Below are 22268 nucleotides of genomic sequence, written 5' to 3'. Positions count from 1 at the left end.
ATGTGTTGTTAATTACAGAGGCCTCTCAGGTACCCTGGGCAAATAAGAAGGTTGAATCAAAACATTTGTTCTAGCCTCTAAATGGATTGAATCAACAATTCCTGAGTTACTTTGTTATTTACTAGTGCTAAAGCAGCTTTGGGAAACTTCATTTCGTTATTCAGCTTACTCAGGGAGGGTTTTTGTTGTTGTTGTTGTCGTTGACTTCGAGCTAATCTACAGTACAACTCAAAATCTTCAGCTGCTAAAAAAAACTGCTCTCTAGTTTGTATTCTAAAAAAAAAAAAAGTGTCTGCCAGCATTTTCAAAATGTATGTTGTGAGGTGCACATCTGTGAATACTTAAGTACAGCAAAGATTGTCCACTCCGTTGCTCTCCTATTAAGCAGATCTCCTTTTATAGTCCCCCACAGAGCCAGCCTCTCCGGCTTATGGGGAAAAGAATGGCAATGCTTTCCTTCCCTGCTGCACCGTGACTTGAACACCACTTTCCCCTTGCAATCTCTCCACTGCAGCTATTCGCATGCCTGGTATCCAGTCTTTTTCTGCCTGGGACCAAATAAAAAGTCATGATAATAAAACACAAACAGGGGCTTTAGAATCCTCAATAGTCGCTCTGTCTAGTTGCCATTATCATTATTATCTCTATTTATATTTTAAGTGACTATATAACTTGACTTCCTAAAAAGAGGATGTGCAGAGATAGCAACATCAAGCAATACTTGGTTTTGAGAATCCAAATGAAGTTGGGTCTGAAAAATCAGCTGTGAATTTTTCTACTAGAATTGCATATCCTATTCTATTGCAAAGACGACTGGTTATATATTTAACTCAGGGTCTCAGCATCAAATTAAAAGGCCTGTGTTGAGTAGCCATGCACATTTGTGTGCAGTATCTCACATGGGTAACCAATTAGTGCCATGTTTGACCTCCAGGGTCAACACATCATTCAATCTTCCACCATCCACTCACCTACCCTCATAGTTCTTTCCTCCTCTTCCACGTGACAGCTGGTCCCTTCCTTTCCCTCAAGCTGATATTCCCACTATACAAACATTATACTACTTTACACCCAACACCTAGGTCTAGGTTTCCATTCTCCAGTGAAGAAAATGGGGCTGATTCTAGGTCTGGCACAGGGGGTACATAAATGAGCCTGGAGGCTCTTGTAGTCCCAGAAAGTAGGGAAGTACTCAATGAAAATCTTTCTTAAGATCTCTAAAAAGGATGGAGCATGTCAAAGGAACCAAAGAGGCAGCCTAAAAGAGCTTCAATGGCCAAACCAAGGACAATTTGAGCAACAAAATAGACAAAAGACTTAAATTATGAACCAAATATAAAATATGCATGAGTCCATGTTTATATAATAAATGACTGAATAAACACATAAAAGAGACAAATCATAGAGAAAAATTACAGTATATATACATTCTCTCCCATCATTATGGACTGAATGTTTGCATTCCCCCAAAATTCATACAAAGAGAGCTTTCACTAAACACCAAGTCTGCTAGTTCCATGATCTTGAATGTCTCAGCCGTTAGAACTCTGAGAAATAAATTTCTGTTGTTTATAAGCCACCCAGGCTATGGTATTCTGTTAGAACAGCCTAAACAGACTAAGACACCCTTCCAGAAGGTAGAACTTAATCTCCCCACACCCTGCTCTGAATGTGAGCTGTATTTATGACTCACTTCCAAAGAATTAAGTATGGAGAGGAAAAAAGAGTAAACTTACAGTAGAGAAACCTGGCAAACACTAATTTAAGCAGGTGATCAAGGTTAATACCCCCAGTGGTAAGTCATGTTGAAACCATGTACTCCCTCATATGATGTAATGAGAAAGGTGATATTGGTCCCTAAAATCCATAATCCAAATCTAATCATGAGAAAAACATCAGACAAGCCTAAACTGAGGAACATTTTATAAAAATACCTGGACAATTCTCTTCAAAACTATCAAGGTCATGAAAATCAAGGAAAGAAAAAGACAGTCACAGATCAGAGGAAACTGAAGACATGTAAAGTGGAATCCTAGATTGGATACCGGTACCGAAAAAGAGTATTAGTGGAAGAACTGGTGAAATCCGAATGAACTCTGGAGTTTATTTAATAGTAATGTGCATTGCTAATTTCTTAGTTTTTGGTTGTGGGCGTGTGGTTTTTTAACATGCTGACATGAAGGACAATCAAGTGAAGGATGTACAGGATTTCTCATATTATTGCAACTTCCTGTAAATCTAAAATTAAACTAAAAAGATTTTTAAAAATTTAAAAACAAAAATAATTCTTGCTTTATAACATTTAGTTTATCTGTGACTTGAGATTACCACTATAGAATCTTCCCTCAAGAAAGGGTACTGAAAAGGTAGACAAAGGAAGAGTATAACTAAAGTTCAGATAGCAATAACTCTAGGGAATGGGAGTGTGCTCACCTCTACATGTTAGAGATATAACTCACATACCACAAAACTGACACTTTAAAGTATGCAGCCCACTGGCTTTTAGTATAGTCACAAAGTTGTGCAACTATCACCACTATCCAGTTCCAGAACTCCTTATCACCTCAAACAAAACTCTATGCCCTAGCAGTTATTCTCATTCCCCTCACCCTGTAGCCCTTGACAACCACAAATCTATTTTGTATATTTATGGATTTTCCCATTCTGACATTTCATATAAATGAAATCACACAACTGGAGATCCTAGCCATAGTAATCAAACAACACAAATAATAGGCATCCAGATTGGTAAGGAAGAAGTTAAACTGTCACTGTTTGCAGATGACATGATATTGTACATAAAAAGCCCTAAAAAATTAATACACAGAAATCTGTTGCATTCCTATATAATAACAATGAACTAGCAGAAAGAGAAATCAGTAAAAAAATTCCATTTACAATTGCATCAAAAAGAATAAAATACCTAAGAACAAACCTCATCAAGGAGGTGAAAGACCTATATACTGAAACTACAAGAAACTCATGAGAGAAATTAAAGAAGACACCAGTAAATGGAAATACATCCCATACTCATGAATAGGAAGAGTTAATATTGTCAAAATGGCCATCCTGCCTAAAAAGTCAATGCAATACCTATCAAAATACCAACAGCATTCTTCAATGAACTAGAAGAGAGAGTTCTAAAACTCATATGGAATCCAAAAGACTCTGAATAGCCAAAGCAACTATAAAGCTGGGGGGATTATGCTCACTGACTTCAAGCTCTACTACAAAGCAACAGTAATCAAGACTTTTGGTACTGGCACAAGAACAAACCCATAGATCAGTGGAACAGAACAGAGAACCCAGATATAAATCCACACATATATGGCCAATTAATATATGATAAAGGAGTCATGGATAAACAATGGGGAAATGACAGCCACTTCAATAACTGGTGTTGGCAAAACTAGACAGCTACATGCAAGAGACTGAACCTGGATTGTTGTCTAACTCCATACAAAAAGGTAAACTCAGAATGGATCAAAGACCTGAATGTAAGTCATGACACCATAAAACTCTTCAAAGGAAACATAGGAAGAAAATCTCTTGAATACAAACACGAGCTACTTTTTCCTGAATGCATCTCCTCAGGCAAGGGAAACAAAAGAAAAAATGAACAAATGGGACTACATCAAACTAAAAAGCTTCTGTACAGCAAAGGACACCATCAGCAGAACAAAAGGGCATCCCACAGTATGAGAGAATATATTTGTAAACAACATATCCAACAAGAGGTTATAATCCAAAATATATAAAGAATTGACACACCTTAACACCCAAAAAGCAAATAACCCTATTAAAAAATGGGCAGAGGATATGAACATACACTTCTCCAAAGAAGAAATTCAGATGGCCACAGGCACCATGAAAAGATGCTCCACATCACTAATTATCAGGGAAATAAAAATTAAAACCACAATGAGATATCACCTCACACCAGTTAAGATGGCCAACACCCAAAAGACAAGGAACAAGAAATGCTGGCAAGGATGCAGAGAAAGGGGAACCCTCCTACACTGCTGGTGGGAATGTAAATTAGTTCAACCATTGTGGAAAGCAATATGAAGGTTCCTCAAAAAACTAAACATAGAAATACCATTTGACCCAGGAATTCCACTCCTAGGAATTTACCCAAAGAAAACAAGGTCCCTGACTCAAAGACATATGCACCCCTATGTTTATCACAGCACTATCCACAATAGCCAAGATATGGAAGACACCTAAGTGTCCATCAACAATGAATGGATAAAGAAGATGTACATATGCACAATGGAATATTATTCAGCCATAAGAAGAAAACAAGTCCTACAATTTTCAACAACATGGATGGAGCTAGAGAGTATTATGCTCAGTGAAATAATCCAGGAAGAGAAAGACAAGTACCAAATGACTTCAGTCATTTGTGGAGTATAAGAACAAAGCAAAACTGAAGGAACAAAACAGCAGCAGACTCACAGAGTCCAGGAAGAGTCTAACGGGGTGACCAAAGGGAAGGGAGTGGATGGGGGATCGGGGAAAGGGAGGGAGAAAGGGATTAAGTGGCATTATGATTAATGCACATAATGTAGGGGGGGTTCACAGGGAAGGCAGTATACCACAGAGAAGACAAGTTGTGACTCTGTAGCATCTTACTGTGCTGATGGACACAGTGACTGCAGTGGGGTGTGTGTGGAGGGACTTGATAATATGGGTGAATGTAGTAACCACAATGTTGCTCATGTGAAACCTTCATGAGACTGTATATAAATGATACCTTAACAAAAAAAATGAAATCACACAATATTCAGCCATTCGTGTCCATCTTCTTTCATCCAGCATAACATTTTCAAGATTCATTTATGTTGTAGCATTAATCAGTACTTCATTCTTCCTCTTTATGGCTTTATAATATTTCATTGTACAGCCATGTCACATTATCTTCATCCATCCTTTAGTTGATGGGCATTTGGCTTTCCATTTTTGAGTTACTATGAACAGCCCTGCTATGAATACTCTTGTACTTTTGTGAACATATGCTGGCCTTTCTCTAGAGTATATATGTAGGAGTTGAATTGCTATATTGTACGGTAATCCTTTGTTTATCCTGATGAAGAAGTGCTAAACTGTTTTTCAAAGTGGCTGCACATTTTATATTCTCACCAGCAATGCATGAGAGTATCCATTTTTCCATGTCCTCACCAATACTTGTTATTATCTGTCTTTTTCATTGCAACCATCCTAGTGGGTATAAAATGGTATCTCATTGTGATTTTTTAATTGAAGTATAGTTAATATACAATATTACATTGGTTTCAGGTATACAACGTGGTGATTTGACAAATACACACATTACAAAATGTTCACCGTGACAACGGCAGTTACCACTGTCACCACACCAAGGTATTATAGTATCATTGGCTATATTCCCTCTGCTTCACTTTTCATCCCTGTGACATTTATTTCACAATTGGAAGTTTATATCTCTCCTTATCTCTTCATCTACTTCACCCATCCCTCCACCCCGTCCTCTGTGGTAACACCAGTTTGTCCTCCATGTTTATAAGTCTATTTTTGTTTTGTCTTTTGTTCATTTGTTTTATTTTTTTAGGCTTGATTTGTTTTGCAATTCTACAGCTTCTAGAAAGAAATGTTTATTCAAATCCTTTGCCTTAATTAAAAAGTCCTTTTTAATCAAGTTATTTGCCCTCATTGTTGAGGTGTAATAGTTCTTTATATATTCTGGATTCTATATCTTTATAATATTATGCGATTTGCAAATATTTTGTCTTATGGGTTGCCTTTTAACTGTCTTGATAATATCCTTTGGTGCACAGAAGTTTTTTCATTTTGAAGTCTGTTTCATTTATTTATCCTTTGATTGTTTATCCTTGTGGAGTCATATATTGCCTCCTCCAAGGTCATGAAGATTGACACCTATGTTTTCTTCTAAGACTCTTACAGTTCAAGCCCTTACATTTAGGTCTCTGATCCATTTTGAGTTAATTTTTGTACATGATGTGAGGTAGGGGTTCTCTACAATATATTTTTATCTTTCTGTGGTATCATGAGCAATCATTGGTCTTAAAATAAAAATTCTGAGACTGAAATGTTAGTTTTACCAGTTTCTATTTTAAAGTGTTTCCCCTTTCCTGGTTTCTATTTAATTACCAGTGATGTAAAGGAATTGAATATGCTCTCTGGAACCCATTCCCATTCTGTTCGGGATTTCACAACCACTAAAATGTCAAGATACATTTAAGGAATCAATCCTTATTTTCTAGAATTAAATGCTGAAATATGATAATAAGTTTGCTAAAATGAAAATGAAAACAAAAACAAAAAACAGCAGAGGATGAGTAGTGGCACGTCAAACAAAACAGGATTAACCATGACTTGCTAATTGAAGAGCATCTAGGTTTGTTATACTACTCTGTTTTTTTTTTTCTTAACATTTGAACAAAACTTCATGGAAGAAATGATACTCAGGATTTCCATTATTTTAGTTTGCCAAGTAAAAACATTTTTTTAAAAAACACTACTATTATCACTATAATTTCACAAAATAACCACCTTCATCAAATAATAAGAGCAATACTATCATTACATACAGGAAATTTCTTTCATTTTGGGAAAGAAAATAGTCTCATGAAACTCACTGCCCTGTACTATATTTTGCCTTATATTTTTCGCCTGGCCGTGGACCGATGCTGATCCCTAGTCTCATGTTCGGGAAGTCCTGAATCAGGTCACAATTCTGAGGAATCAGACCACATAGGCTCAAGTGTATGATTCAGTCTACTTTTTGATAAATACAAAGAACAATAGCATGGGTGGGAGGAAATAAATGTTCTCAGGTGGCACTCTTGATGTCAGGCTTTCAATAAGCCAGTGTTGGGTTGCAAGGCTCTAAGTAAAGCTCCAGCTTTATTCACAAAACAGAAAATTTTTCCTGAAGCACTCATGACTACAGACTGAATCAAAATAATCGTGAGATGAGGAGAATGAGAAGGGAAACTCTCATATACTTTTATGAGGTTTTGTCAGGTTTTTTTTTAAATACTGATATTATACATGGGCTGAGATGCACTGTAGTATTAATTCCATGTCTTCAAATTGAAAATTAAGAAAATATTTTTTAGCAATATATGAAAGATAAAATCCAGCCAGAGAGATCACTCATTTATAAGATCTCAAGTACTAGAATTCTTTGTGTTAGAAACACCCATGACACAATAGTGTTGATTTCATAAATGTTTTGAGGAAAACAAACAGAATTATAATTTCCAAATGAAAGATAATAAAAGAAATTGGATTTTTCTCTTTTCTTTGTCCTAATAATCTCTAGACCAATAACAAGCTACCCTCTCCACTGACAGTAAATTTTAGACCTTTTTTCTAAGCAAAGTAACAGTAAGATTCTGTAAAAGTGACATTGAAAATTTTCTGATTATATATATTATATATATATATATATATATATATCTCACCTGCATGGAAGAATGAAATGAGCATTAAACCAGTACAAGTTTGAACTTATCCTAAATTTCTTTATATCATTAGCATTAGGTTCAAATAGACATTTTCCAGGTGATTTTCTGAATCACATCATTTTTTTTTTTTTGTGGATATCTGGTCTCAATCTTTACAAAGGAATTTTTGAATTTACAAAGTATTTATTTCTGAATGAGTAACTGCTCAGTGCAATCCTGAAAAATGGATCAGTCATAATGCATGTATTTTATAGCTGAGAATTCTGAATTACTGAAAGTTTCAGTGAGCTGCTTTCCTCAACTTTCTCCCTTTTCTATTCCCACTTCCAGTGAGCTCTCCTGAACTAGAGCTTGGATTGCTTCCAATTAATCATTCAGCAAGTATTGATTGGTACCTACCTAGCACAAGGCATTTTTTGTGCTGTATGAATACAGCAATGAACAACAAAATGAAAAGGAAAGAGGCACCTGCAAAGCTGAGCTTGGAGTCAGGAACAAGACAGACAATAAGCAAAGAAATAAAGATAAGTGCAAGGCTATGCTAAGAAACACGTGAGAAGGTATGTGCTATATGGGGATCACGAAGAGGCTGATATGATGGGCAGCATCTGGAGGAGAGGTCTGACTTTAGAGGTGGGCACATTGGAGGCAAGTGCATTTCCTGGTGCCTGATCCTCCTGTTCTTCTGGCTGTGAAGCTGTCTCCTGAACTCAAAATTTCCTTCCCAAATACAAACGCAGACAGTACTACCATTCCAAGCTCAACAATCCCGCAGATAAGCTCAGTTACTGACCCTTTCCAAAGCTTATAACATTCTGCCCTGTGAATTTAGTATTATCTTAGTAAATGGTTATTAGGACTTTCCACTTTTGTGACACAGAATTCATGGCTATATTTTAATTATTTCATTGAGTTGAAATCAGGCATTTGAACATGCACAGATAGCCTTTCAGTCTGCAGATTTTGTACTGTTCACAAGAGGATGCTTTTCAATCTTTTTAATTTTTAAAAAACTTAAAAATTAAATTTAAATTAATCAGAAATTTAGATTAATTAAAATTTTTTAATAGATTTGAAGTAATTTTTTAATTTTAAATTTTAAGTTCAGGATGGTAGGGACAGATGTCAGTAATAATTCAATAGCACTGGCCTCATCAATCAAAGACAGGGTTCTTTGAGGTCAGGGCTGAGGTACTTGGGCAGCAAAAGGCATGTGCACGGGTCCACAGATCCCAGCCTCCTTTCCATATCATGCTAGAGTGAGCCTTCACAGAACATTGAAAGGGTGGGGGATGGATCTCCAGGTATCTAAATTATGGTTCTAGAATAAGCTAACCAGCTTCATCTCATCAGTCATTGTGTCTTTTTAGTAAAAAGGAACAATTTACTCCTCTTCTAAAAAATGGTAAGACAGAAAACCTCCCAAATCCAAATGTTGGTCAGAAAATGAAAGCATCTGTCTTTTGGTTACCCTCCCAAATCCACTCTACCCTCCCCCCATCAGAGTTCTGCTGAAGCAGCAACAGAAAGTGTCACTTAACCCCTACTGAGGTAACAGATGCAGCATTGCCACTGAGAGCAGACAGAAAGCAGAAGGCTAAGTGGACCAGTGTTTGTCAAAGTGCAACCACTTCAGAATCACATTTGTACAATGGTTTTCAAGCATCATCTGAGACCCAACTAAGTCGATCAGATTTCTGAGGATGGCTTCTGGATGGCTATTTTGCGGGGGATATGGGCTTCAGGAAGTTAACTGCTGACTCTTCATGACTAAAGTCTGAAAAGTATAAATAACAACCACTTCAGCAAAGATAGAAGGGAGCCCCAGAAATGGAGCTGGTGTGGGAAAAGATAACCAACCCTGGCAGAGAAAAAGGGTTCAGGAAAAATGTGATGCTTGAACTGAAAAGAAATAATAATAGCATATATCATCTTCTTCAGTCATGAAAAGGGGTTCTTCCTCACATGCACTCAGAACTTGAAGGAGTAATGCATAAACTGCTGGAGATGTCACCCTTGACTTAGAGCCAAGCTCCTGAAGATCAAAGATACTGGAGGAGGCATGGGCTGAGAGAGGGCATGACGGGGCACAAGGGCAGAAGTAAGGGACAGAGGAGTAGTGTGACAGAAATAAGATGCATTGCCTTTATGACCATAAAGTGAATAGCTAAGGCCTGCATTGGGTTTAAGTGACATCAATGTAAAAAGCCACATGGAAATAATTCTCCAACACAGAACAGCGAGAATAAAAAACATACCGTGCTCTAGCTGAGGAGAAAACCTGGTAGAATGACTTCACTCAGAATAGTCCTCTTAATTAAAATTAAAGGTCTCCCCTTTGTTTTGAAAGTAAAAACTATAGTGTAGAAGTGCATGTTTCTACAATGATATAACAATGATACTGCCTATCATACAGACAAGGTGAATGTATATGAGGAGTTTAATTTTTCAGTGTATATTAATAATTAACCTGCTCATTAGGCTTATTAGACAGGTATTAGCCCTAATTGGAATAGAACCACTGCAAGGCAAATTATTAAAAAAACCGATGGCACTTTCTTCCTTGACTTTACAAGATAAAGTTGAGCAGCTCCAGATGTCTATTTTTCTAGTATTAGAAAAGGCTGAAAAGTTCTTGGTCTTAAAGAGCTAGAAAGTATAGCAACTTAGATGCAATGAAGTAAAAACTGGATTCTCTGAGTACTGAAGTGGAGTTTAGTACAGATATTGTGAAGAGAAAATATATTAAAAATATAGTTCTCCAATGGATGACGTTGATATTGAAGGAAGCTATGTATGTGAGAGGGCAGGGGTATATGGGAAGTATCTGTACTTTCACTTCTGCTGTGAACCCAAAAGTACTATAAAAAAAATTAAGTCTTAAAAAAACAGGTATGTCTGTGTGTGTTGACTTGGCAAGTACAACATAGGATGCCACTTTATTGCTGGTCATATTGATGCCATATTTGGTAAGATCACAGCAATTATGTATGTAGGAATAGATTTATGTAAATGGACTTTTTAAAATTATATTTGACATGGCTTTGGTCTCTTGGGGTCTTACATTTTAATAAATAAATGAAACTCTTTCAAAAAATCCATACTTGGAATTCTATACTAGGAAACTCAGGAAGTTTGCCAAATAAAAATAAGAGCTATTAAAGATGCTCGCATCTAACAGTTTATCTTACCTTTTCACTCCCATCCCAAATGTTACCAAATATTTTTAAAGCATTATGAACTATGGTCCAGGTCAGTTTAGGTTCTGGGATATCTTTGCTGATTTATGCCCTAGAATATTACAGACAAAAAAAATCCAAATAGTGCTGGAAAATGCCTGGCTCCACTGATTTTGTGGAGAGTCGCTCGCTTGGCTGAATTTAATTTAAATGTAGTTCTTTGTTATTGCTTCAAGAGGATGACAGTCATTTCTAACAAGCACAAATCATTCAAAGCATGACCCTAAATGCTGTATTTCAAATAGCAAAAGAAAACAAGTGATCCTGTAGCCTCCTTCACATCGCAAGGAGAGAAGCCGTTGGAAAAAGAGCTGAGAAAGGACAATCTGACCCAGAGGGACTGCCTCACCGGGGCCCTCCTCCAAGCATTAGTGGGTCTCTGGATGGGCCAGTTGCACAAATACAAGAAGATCAGGCCAGCATCCTGGAAAGGGGGAGGGAGCTTGGTATCACCCTCCTTGGGTAGCTCTTTGCCAAGTTCTAGTTAACCCAGTTACAGTAAAGCCATTGTGGACCCTTTAGTGGAGCAGACCTTGCATCTACATGGCATTCACGATTTTTTGATGGCCATGGCCTTAGCCAGTAACTGCAATTTAGTGGCTTACACATTACCATGAAAGGGGGCGGGCAAAGGCTCAAGAGCAGTGGATTCTCCGGCCAGAGGACATAGAGCCCATTCTGTGCAGTTGCCAACTCCTTTGCATTTCTGAGGATGAAATGCCCCCTAGATCAAAGTGACAAAGTGGTTAGGATATTCACGGGACAGGACACAAAAGGAGTCCATTCTCTGCCAAAAAACAGCCTTCTGTTAAGTATTTAGAAGTTTAATAACAGTACTTACATGAGAAGCAGAATGCAGGAGGGCAACTTGAAAGTGTGCACAGTTTAACAGAAACTTCCCGGGCAGGAAATCGGTGATGAGGCTAATCCTCTCTCCCTCACTCAGTCATCACACATATATGAGCACCTACTATGTGGGCCACTGAGCTAAGTATTGGAAGGACTAACCAAAGCCTCTACCTTTAAGGAGCTTGCAGGCCTATATAATACATTACAACAGACATAATATATATGTACAGATTAACTGTCAGACTACCCCCACAGCACTTACAAACGAGATGGACAAAAACTGGCCTTGCAGGTTTAGCCTGACACGGTTCTCAAGCCAATATAAGGACTGTGGTTAAAGAGGCAAGGACAGAGACCGTTTCTTCAGAGGGATTTGTTGGAATTTTGTACATTTCATTCTCCACGTGCCCCGACCATTCCAATGGAGAAGTTGGCGGTGGGGGTGCTTCCTCTGAACTTCATGCCAAATTAAAGACATTTCAAGAGAACCACTTGGGGAGATTGGCCTGTGTCCCTTTAGATGTCAGTAAGTACAGGGTCTGATGCAAGACCCGTGCTTGGAAAAATCTTCAGGCCAGAAGCAGGCTGAAGCTGCCATTCATGTGGGATCTGACGGCTGTCTTGAGAGCAAACTGTGCTTCCACTGATGGTCATGTCAAGGATGCATAAATGCTTCCCAAATTCTGCATGTGGTCCACAGCACATGGGAAACAGCTGTCTTAGAGCTATTTAAGGCCCTTTATGCAAGAGGGCTGCCTAGAGAGACAGTGGGTTTAAAGGAATGGAGGAGGATTAGGGCAGTGGAAAATAAAGATGCCTTCCACCTGCATCCAGTGGAGATCACACTTCATTTAGTAGTTACAATACATTAAATTAGAACATCTAAATCTCATTAAGATACTTGAAGACAAGGTGTTATGGAGGGAAAAAAATTTTAAGTCACCTAAGACTTGTTATCCATTACTAATGTGTCACTGAATACAGGCCAGAGCTAAAAAGGTTATATCTATAGAGCTAGGTAGTCAAGCAAGTAAAATTTTAAGTTATATTTAGCTTGCAAGACTCCATCCACATTTTTACAAACCTATAGCGCTTGGAAGTTTGGGACACAACACTTTTCATCGACATGTCAAACATATTAAGACATGACATGAATTAAAAAATGCAGACTCTGATTCAGTATACATATACTTGGTCCTTTAGCATAATGCATGCTCAGAGTGATGCATGCCCTTTAAGAGTGAACCACACAGGGAATTAGAGAGGGTTTGAATGTTTTTTCCTGATGGAGCGGAGATGGAGTGGAGACAGGAGAGGCAGCTTCTCTAGTCTTAGCCCTACTCCTTAGCGGGGAGGTGAGAACATTCAGAGAGCAGAGGACAGACCCAGCCTCTCTCCTTCTTTACCCCATCAGAAGGTCCCCCTCGCCCCCACCGCCATGCTTCCCAAACCCCACGGCTGCTTAGCCAATCGGGCCATGGCACTAACAGTCTTCTCAAAGCTGAGGCCATAGTTTTCTGTGGTCCACAGGCAGCTGAGTATAACCGAGAGGTCATTTGGTCTGCACCCGTCTGTTCTGAGGTCCAGAGAAGTTAAGTGGCCCACCCACATAGCACATTGGAGAATCCCCTTCTTCTGCTTCTCTAATAGGGCTGGTTTGACTATACTACCTTAAATAGGTGTGCAGGAAGGAGAGTGAGGTCACATATGGACACAAACGCACATGAAATAGGTAAACATTACCCTGTCCCACCCCAAAGGTAGTTAGGAGCCATGGTTTCCAGCAATTTTATTTGGTATTAGGCAGCAACCAAAAAGAAAAAGCAATTTGGAAACTTTGAATAAATTTCCAGAGCCACTACATATGCTATGAAGTTGTACCATGTGTCATGAGTCATACAACCAGTTAAACTGGGAATGTCATGAAAATTCCATTAATGCTCATGTCATCTTAGCCTAGAAAAATAACTAGATTAAGTAAATCCTGAAAAACCTTATTTCTATGATCTCCAATCACCTACAATTCTTAGTGTACAAACAGGTAACTCTTACGTTGCCCAATCCAGACAGATGTTTCAGGCCCATGGGGTTGTCTAGAGAGCCTTCATCAGAGTTAATTTTCTTCTCTGCAGGGTCCCCATTCCTATGATGGTACATGGGCCCATGTCTTTCTAGGAACCACTCCTACGTGAGAGTTAAGATGAGCCAGCTCCTTACCCTGCCATGTTTCAGCCTCATGCCCTTGTTGGCAGACCTTCACAGAGGGTCCTTGCTCTCAAAGCAAAAGGCTCAATGCAACCGTCTGCTAGGAGAATCTGCTACACCTGGAGGCACATTCCTTTATTTCATCACAGAGATAAAACCAAATAGTTCAAACAATACACCTGGGTCTCCCTCTGCCAACTGTTCTGTCAACAGCAAAAAGAAGTCGTTTCCATACCATAAATAATAAAACTAAAATGTACAGGTTGATACAATGAGATTTATGCAGTACTGGAATGTAGGTTCAGGATTATGAATAGGCAATTCCACTTTCAGGAGACTTACAGATTTCAACCAGTTAAGCCCCAGGGGATGATTATCTCAGTATGCCTATGAACTCAGAATAAACAGAATAGGTAGGGTGTGACTAGTGAACACCACTTTTTGCCAAAAACTTGTAAAGCACAAACTGGATTCGGAAGGGTATGTACCACGTGTTAGATATCTAAGTAGATCTCATGCTTAGGAAAGGCAAGCAGCACCTGGCAGAGCAGGCGCTCCACGTTCAGGGCTGTTCACGTATCTGCCACATGCTGGGCTCCACATAAACCTGCCACGTCTCATACCCATCCTGGGCCTCCACTCCTTAGAGGACTTCATGTTCTTTCTGTAGCACACTGCAACTCCTGACCTCCCTGTCCCTCAGGCCTCCTCTGTGGCTTCTACCTCTTGCTGTTCCTAGCAATGGCTTTATTGTTATCCCCTCTTATTCCTGGGAGGCACATATCCCCGGTGGCCCCTTGAAGCTTAAACCTACTGTCTTAGCTTCAGTTAGATCTGACTCCAGAGGGGTTCTTGTGAAGAGAGAGCTAGAAAGGGCACAGGAACTCTTCTTGAGAGAAGCGATTCATTGAGCAAAATGAGTGAAAAATAAAGTAGTGACTGGTCAGAACTGCTCCTCCTTATTAAACACTAACATCAAATGAGCCCCTACCATGCGCCAAGCACTATTCCAAGAGTTTCCCTGCATCAATCCATCAAATTCTCTCAATAATTTCATGAGATACATGCCCCTAGAATCCCCATGTACAGAATGGGCATAGAAATACAGAGAAAGTCGCATGTTCAAGATGGGAATGTTGGCACCACACAGTCCTGCTCAATAACCACAATACAATGAATTGAACACTGAGTTGATCCCATTAGTGTTACTTATGTGCCAGGCATGGTGCTGTATGCGTTACATGTATCATCTCACCGAATCCCTACAACCACGTCAGGAAGTATACACTGTTAGGGTAGCTGTTCAGACACTGTTTCTATTCCTCATCTGAAGTTCAGAAATGTTACACAATGTAGCCAAGATCCAAACCAAGGTTGGAAGAAAGAAAGATGTGTTTTTTCTCCTGTTGCCTCTACCAAGTTATACCCAACTCATCCCTAGAGAGAGTTAGTGATGTCTAAGACGTGGAGGGCCCTACAATGGAGGCGGGCAGGGAGGGGCAGGTATTTACTCTAATGGGTAGCCTTTGAAAGTCATGTTCATAGAGCTAGGGATAAAAGCTTATATTCATTCACTTTTTTTTTCCCAGTCTCTTTTATTCTTTTCATACCAGGTTTCTAGTTACTCATCTTGAGGTTGCAAGCTACCTTTTCTTTTTCATTTTTATTTTCTCACAATATCCCTGGGTCCTGTCTTCAATCATTCTTGCTGTTGCTGCAGCTAAAATGTTTGGGATTATGGAAGGCTCTGAAAAACAAGTCTAATTGTCTTCTTACAAAACAGATATTTCCTTGCTCAGTGTTTTCTGCCTAGAGCAAGGATCGCATTGTTGAGACTTGTAATGGACTCGGTGCTCCTAAGAGAACAGCGCTACCACACCCTGTGTTACCTCCGGGATGTTTTCTTTCTCTTCAGATCTGGATCTGCGGGGTGACGTTAGGTTCTGGTATACCTGGAACTATGTGATCAGTCATGGAAAGAGAAGAGCATTCCACACTGATGGAAAGTTATTAGGCTCTGAAACTATTATTGTAATGGAGTCAATTTCTCCAAGGAGGAGGACATCATAACAAGAATAATAATATGTATTACTTAACATTTAGTAAGCATTTACTTTGTGCCATTCTACTGAGCACTTCACATTTTTTATCTCACTTAATCCTCCCAAGCAAAGGAAAATTGAAATACATACTAAGATCCCTCACCAGGTTACAAGTGGTAAGGAAACTGAGACTTTGGAAAACTGAATAACCAGCCTAGGGTCACACAGTTGTGAGAAGTGGAAATAATGCTTTAAAAAAATCCACTGGATTCTGCAAAGTCTACCTCCTTGATCACTAACAAGGCCGGCCACCAGTCCAGTATAATCGATTAACACAGCATCACAGAGCTATGCCAACACAGCAGCATTTATGGGTGCTACTAGAGCTTTTCGGAGGGCCATCTGTGTGTGGTAAGTTCTCACCTGAGCTAAGTTCCTGCCACATTGACTGACAGTTCAAAATGGCCTTGACTCTGCCAGACACTTACTAGGTAGGCTCTTACTGTACTTCCAGATGTCATCAAATCCTCATGTGTGGACTTAAATTCACAGTATGTGGCTTGTAGTCCATCTTGTACTGGACCTTCCTCTCTCCTTCTAGCTTTTTAACTTATAACCAATAGTCCTCAGAATCATACTTTAAAGAACTAGAGGCAGGGTCTTATATACACCGCAAGGGCCTCACTTTAGAGCACGCTGATCTTGTTATTGTTTTGGGAGAGGAGATTCAGTTTTGCTTTACACCACTAAGGCTTCTCTGTTTAAGGTACTTAGCTGCAGAAACATGGCAAAATACGTTTTTAAAAATTTTGGCCACTTGACTTTTATAATTTTAGGGTTGATGACACTAACACTCTAAAACCATGGAGTTAAGAAAAATTTTAAGTATCATATGTAAAAGGACAAGGACCAATTAGAAGAAAGTTTAAACTACATATATAAAGCACTAAGAATATGGAGACACATGCATATGTGGGGACAGAACTATCCTAAGTTTTGACCTAAAACTTCCTTAGAAATGAGTTACCCCATTACCCTCACTTCCAGGTAAGAAAACAGAGGGCTCATTGTGCTGGGGCACCTTGTTTGGGGTCATACAGTAGTCAGGGTCAGAAGCAGGGCCACGTTTCATGATCCCTTCTTAGGCTTGGCACTTGTTTTTACCACTTGCATTTTTTGTTTCCTGTTTAGTTTTATCTCTGACCTTCTTTGCTCCCTTCCTTCATGGAGTGATATTTTTCATTAAAGAGCATTCTGGCCCGTTTGGTAAAAGACCCATATTCAGGTGCCACCCCTGCTTCTAACTCACTGGGACAAACCATCTGCTCTGGTGCCAGCCCCTTGCCGTACCTGTGCTCAGCTGCCTCTGTCTGTCTGTCTGTCTCTCATTGATCCCTAAAGAAGGGCAATGGCTGCCCTGCTGATGGATGAACCCCAGAGCAAAGGTCACATCAATGACAGGGACAACCAAATTGTACAATGCTCTGAATGTTACAATTTGGGAAGCCCTTGTATCTCAGCCAGGCACTTTTTTAAGGACCTGGAAGCTACAGGCAAGTGATGTAACATGTTCTCTTGCTAACAAGCCAGAGACAAAGATTAAATATTGGTCTTTCTCATGGACATTCAGCCAGAAGTCAAACATTCAGCCTTCCCCCCTTTTACTATGGTGAAGTGAAATATTTGTGTCGGGTGGTTCCAGTGTATTTCATCACCCTAGCTGTTCCTCTGCAAGGGGTCTCTTCCTTCAGAATAGATCACTGGTGTTCAACAACCGTAGGCAGGGTTCTGAGTAGCCAAGACCAGAGAATGCCCTAGAAGCCTCCCTTGCCTTTTTCAGATACTGGATGACCCGAGGGGATTGCTTTGCAGATGCCATGGTGGAGGACAGGAGGTTTTTCACTTCCTGCAGACCTCAGAAGTCCTCTGTTTCATGCAGAGTCCCTAACTGCCACTGGAGATGGCACAGAGAGGGGTGCCAGCTGGCAACACACCTGCTGGCCAGCTCTCTGAAACAGGGTCAGTTAGTGAAATCAACATTAATTGTCAAGCCAAGATTATCCTGAACTCTCCTTGGAAAAAGGTAGAAACCCTGCCACTAAAAGGAGGTGGCAGGAAACACAGGTGCTCCTGGGTGTAAAGATTCTGGCTGAGCAGATGCATCTTTTGTTCAATAGTTGTATCTTCGTGGATCACATGATGGTTGAATTGCGTCCACCCATAATCCTCACATGTTGAACTTCTAAGCCCCAGTACCTCAGCAAGTGACCTTGTTTTGAAATCAGGTTGTAGCAGATGTGATTGGTTCACATGATGTGATTCTGGGGGAGGGTGGGCCCCAATTCAGTGTGACTGGTGCTCTCATAAGAAGCTGTAGATGCACACAGAGAACAGCAAGTGAGCTTGAAGGCAGAGAGGAGGTGATCCTTCTACAAGCCAAGAAATACCAAAGATTGCCAAGAAGCACCAGGTGCTAGGAGAGAGGCACGGAAGAGATTTTCCCATCATGGCCCTTGGAAGGAACCGACCCTGTGGACAACTTGATTCTGATTTCCAGGTCCTGAACTGTGAAAAACAAAGTTCTGCTGTAAGTCACCCAGTTGTGGTACTTGGTTGTGGCGGCCCCAGCAAAACTAATGCTGACCATATTTCCAAAGTTTTGAGAAAGTTAATATGAAGCTCTAACAATCTGTGTAGTCCAGTAACAAGTTGCTAGACTAGGTTTGTATAGTTCACCAAAATTCATATTTCCCTAAGGTAATACAGTGTCTATTTCCACCCAACAAACACCACCACTTCAAGGCCTCAAAATGAACTACAACACCAAACCAAAAAGCAAACTCATTAATAAGACACAGGGCTTTCTGCACAATGCTTTGCAAAGCAGGTTAGTGCTTCCAGACCTAATGACTCAACCGGGACACTTGAGATGTATATTCCTTCCTTTCCCACAAGAAATTTTATAGTACAGCTGTGTACCAGGCACTCTGATAGACCTTAGAGGCCATGTAACTGGCAAGCAGGTTGCGCCACTCTTCACAGTGGCCTGTGTTCGGTGGGGAAGACAGATATTGATCAAACTCAAATATATACATTAACTATGACAAGTGCAGTAAAGGGGAAGCATCGCCACATTTGTAGGCAGCTGCTTTCCTTAGGAGCCTGTGGGCAGGCAGAGCTGTGCTTACTCTGTATTCTATGTGGAGCCTGCCCTACTGTGAGTTTTCTCCTATCAAAAGAAAACACTAAATGCTACACTCATGGAGACAAACCACCTGCCAAAAATAATCACCTTAATAAAACACAGGCCCCAAAAAGAGGGAAGAGACACTGAAAGTGGTGGAGAAGAGAAGCACAAAAGCAAAGGGGACATGGGAAGAGTTAATAAGAAACTCAGGACAAGACACTGACATGGCATAACCGCCCACCCCCCCCACCAGGATTCATGACTAAGAGTGAAGACATAACCCCAGCACTGCAAGCATGGCAGTGGTGAATGGCATGTAGTCAGGCACAGGGTTTGGTACAGTTGAAAGGATCTTCCCCCAGATCCAAGCCTACCTTTGTTTGCAGCTCTGTCCTTTTAAGCTGGAGCATCACTGTTCAGCATGCTCCTTGTTCTGCACAATCGTGAGCACTTTAACCTGCTGTCAAGTGACGCAGCTGGTCACCAAAGAAGCTGCTGGATGCTGCTGAAAACAGGGAAGAAGATCCATTGAATTAGTCCTAAACATTGCAATAGCAGCTGCCTCTCTCAATTACTTTGTCAAGTCCCATTATAATTGTAGTTCTGATCACACGCAAAGGTTTCCCGGGAGGGGGGATGGAGCCAGGATCCTCAAAGTGCTGGCATGTACCCCTCACCCCGGGCCACTATACACAGGTCTGCAGCTGCTGTGTCCCTTGCCTTTGGTGGAATTTAACAAGATCAACTGCTTCCTTGGCATTTATATTACACTTAGCATGGGTTATATTTACACCTCTCGCCTGTCGGTGATGACAAGCTTAGATGATCTACTTTGAGATCTCCTGAGCAACCTAAGCATAACTGATTTGAAAATGCTCTGAAAATAATAAATGCCTCATTGCATGAAAACATGAACCCTTCTATTTTCCAAAATAAGTATTCAGGGAACACTTCTACTGATAGCTAGAGACTGGGCTGATGAGCAAATACCACTGGGGCAAAGAAATCCACCACAGAGCAGAAGTAAGCTTGCATCCCAGCACAGAATCCTATGAGGATGCTTGATTCATCCTTGTCTGTTTGAGTTTGCATAATTCAAGCTTGGCTGTGATAGTTGGAGACATCAAACCATCCTTAGGTAACTACTTTTCTCACTCCAATGCCCAGGTGAATAATGTGAGAGGAAAACTTGTCTATTTCGAATGTTACATGGCTGGGCTTCAGAATGTGCTAAAATACATAGATTTATATATTAAATATACATATTTTTCAGCATGTTTGAAAAACATTTAGCATATTTGAAACTGAGTGGAAAAATGGTTTCAAAAGAGGAGACTAGGAATAGGAATATAGTATCTGTGAACAAAAGAAAAGCAGAATGTTCTGGGAATGGGAGCTGGTGGCTGATTTGAGTGATGGTTCTCAAAGTGCGGTCCTCGCACACCTAGGAACTATACAGAAACACAGATTCTCAGGTCCCACTCCAGACCTACTTAGTCAGAAACCCTGTGCAGTAGTGGGGAGGCTCAGCAATCCACAGCTGAACAAGTCTTCCAGTGATTCTGACGCATGCTCCTGTTTCAGAACCACGGAATCAAGACGTGAAGATCAGAGCACAAGGAAGAGAAAAGCAAGCCAGAGCAAACCATCTTCCCCTAAACAGGATTATTAGGGCAGAACATCAGGGTCTCCAGGGAAAGAAACTCTAATCTTGGAGACTGTAAATTATTAGCCAGGCTAATAATCTCAGCAATGATGATAGAGATGAGAAAAGTCATTAAAGTAGACTGACTGTCAAATGGTTCAAATGAATGGTAACAGACCAGATCCCTGTCCTTGGGACATTTGCAGAATTTCTGCAAATTCACTACAAACAGTATTTCCATCCCCAAATTCTTAAGTGACTGAAATCAGCCTTAAGCCCAGGCAGCTGAAGTTTTTGTGGTTTGGCAAGTGTTTGGTATGACTCTCTTCACCTGAATCTGAGCATTTTCCTTCTGAATCGTTCGCTGAGTGTGAAGAATTTGAAATGGAATTAATAAAACACATTCTCTGAGGTTGAAAAAACACAATCTCCCCTGATCACAGAATGGCTAGGTGGGTAGAAGCAACTGACATACAGATAAGAAATATGTCTACCTTGTGTAGCCTTCCTGATTATTTCATATACCTAGGAAAATTCCAAGCAGAGGTCACTGGTCAAAAGGGAATGTTGAAGGGACTGAAAATTCTGAAAAAGATGAATGTGTTATAATAAAAGTGTAGAGTTGATGTGGTTTGTCCAACCTACAGCTAAATGCCAAAGATAGTTCTCCACCCTCCTCACCTCCCCAAATGTTGTAAGTAATGTAGTTATGGGATATTAATAAGAAAGAGTTTGATGTGAATGGAAGTTTCTTTTTCATTTAGCCAACACCGAAAAGACACTTGTGTGCTTAACTGACATCTATTTGCTAGTCCAGTTCCCCCAGGCTAGGAATGTAAATGCCTGTTTTGGCAAAAAATCCTAACTAGCAATCAAACCTAGGTGTACCAGCCATGCTTGAGAAACATTTTATTTATTCAATGTTCTCCTGTAATGGAAGATGGTGCAAACTTAATTTTGAAAAGACTAGGAATCTTCTAATGAAACTTCTCTTTTGATATGCTTAACTTTTTTCGAATATTATTTTGAGCCTCATATCTCTAACCACAAATAGACATTTTCAAAAGACTCTTTCAAAGGACACCCAAGGTGTTAACTTCAGAGCTCTCAAATCAATTTAATACCAGCTTATAGAAATTATTTCACTGAAAAATTATCATTCACTCAGCCAAGCCCAACTTCATGAGTCCAGGTCCTGAATTCAATTTTCTCTCCTAATTTTTTGTTTGTTTGTTTTTTGGGTTTTTTGTTGTTGTTGCAGCAAGGGTGGCAATGTGTAGTCATAACTCTGCCAAAACTTTTGAGGGCACTAGAAAGAGAAGAACAAAAATAGTAATTTAAAATTTTCCACCTGTCACTACAGCTTTCCTTTAGTACTTCCTGGTCTCATGCTGACAAGACTCATATAATGCTTCTGATGCACATGAATTTTATAACTTTCCCTATCACCTTTTATTCACCAAGAACAGACTAATTATCTCTTGTTTTAAGAGAGTCTTGCAGTCTGGGACACCATACCAATTCCGTGGTTCATCAAGCCAAGTTCTACTTTGGCTCATTTGACAGTGCTCCCCAAAGTGAAGATGGAAAGAGGCCTAGTTCAGATGCCTCGGACCTCATGGCAGCTTG

The 22268-nt window shown here is 39.9% G+C and overlaps 1 protein-coding gene across 4 annotated transcripts in view; it reads right to left on the bottom strand.

Annotated features, from left to right (window-relative positions):
• Nucleotides 1-22268, bottom strand: part of DIO2 (iodothyronine deiodinase 2) — a 227482-nt gene that overhangs the window by 149521 nt on the left and 55693 nt on the right. For 3 of the 4 annotated variants that reach the window (XM_073242035.1, XM_073242030.1, XM_073242031.1), the window contains exon 2: nt 19369-19496. The gene's annotated coding sequence lies outside the window, so the exon portion shown is untranslated. Of the gene's footprint in view, nt 1-19368; nt 19500-22268 lie in introns of all 4 variants that reach the window. The other variant, XM_073242033.1, reaches the window with a different exon arrangement.

Source organism: Manis javanica, chromosome 8 (genome assembly GCF_040802235.1).
Source record: "Manis javanica isolate MJ-LG chromosome 8, MJ_LKY, whole genome shotgun sequence".
Classification (NCBI taxonomy): domain Eukaryota; kingdom Metazoa; phylum Chordata; class Mammalia; order Pholidota; family Manidae; genus Manis; species Manis javanica.
The sequence above is the reverse complement of the archived record's forward strand: the minus strand, read 5'-3'. Positions and strand labels throughout refer to the sequence as shown.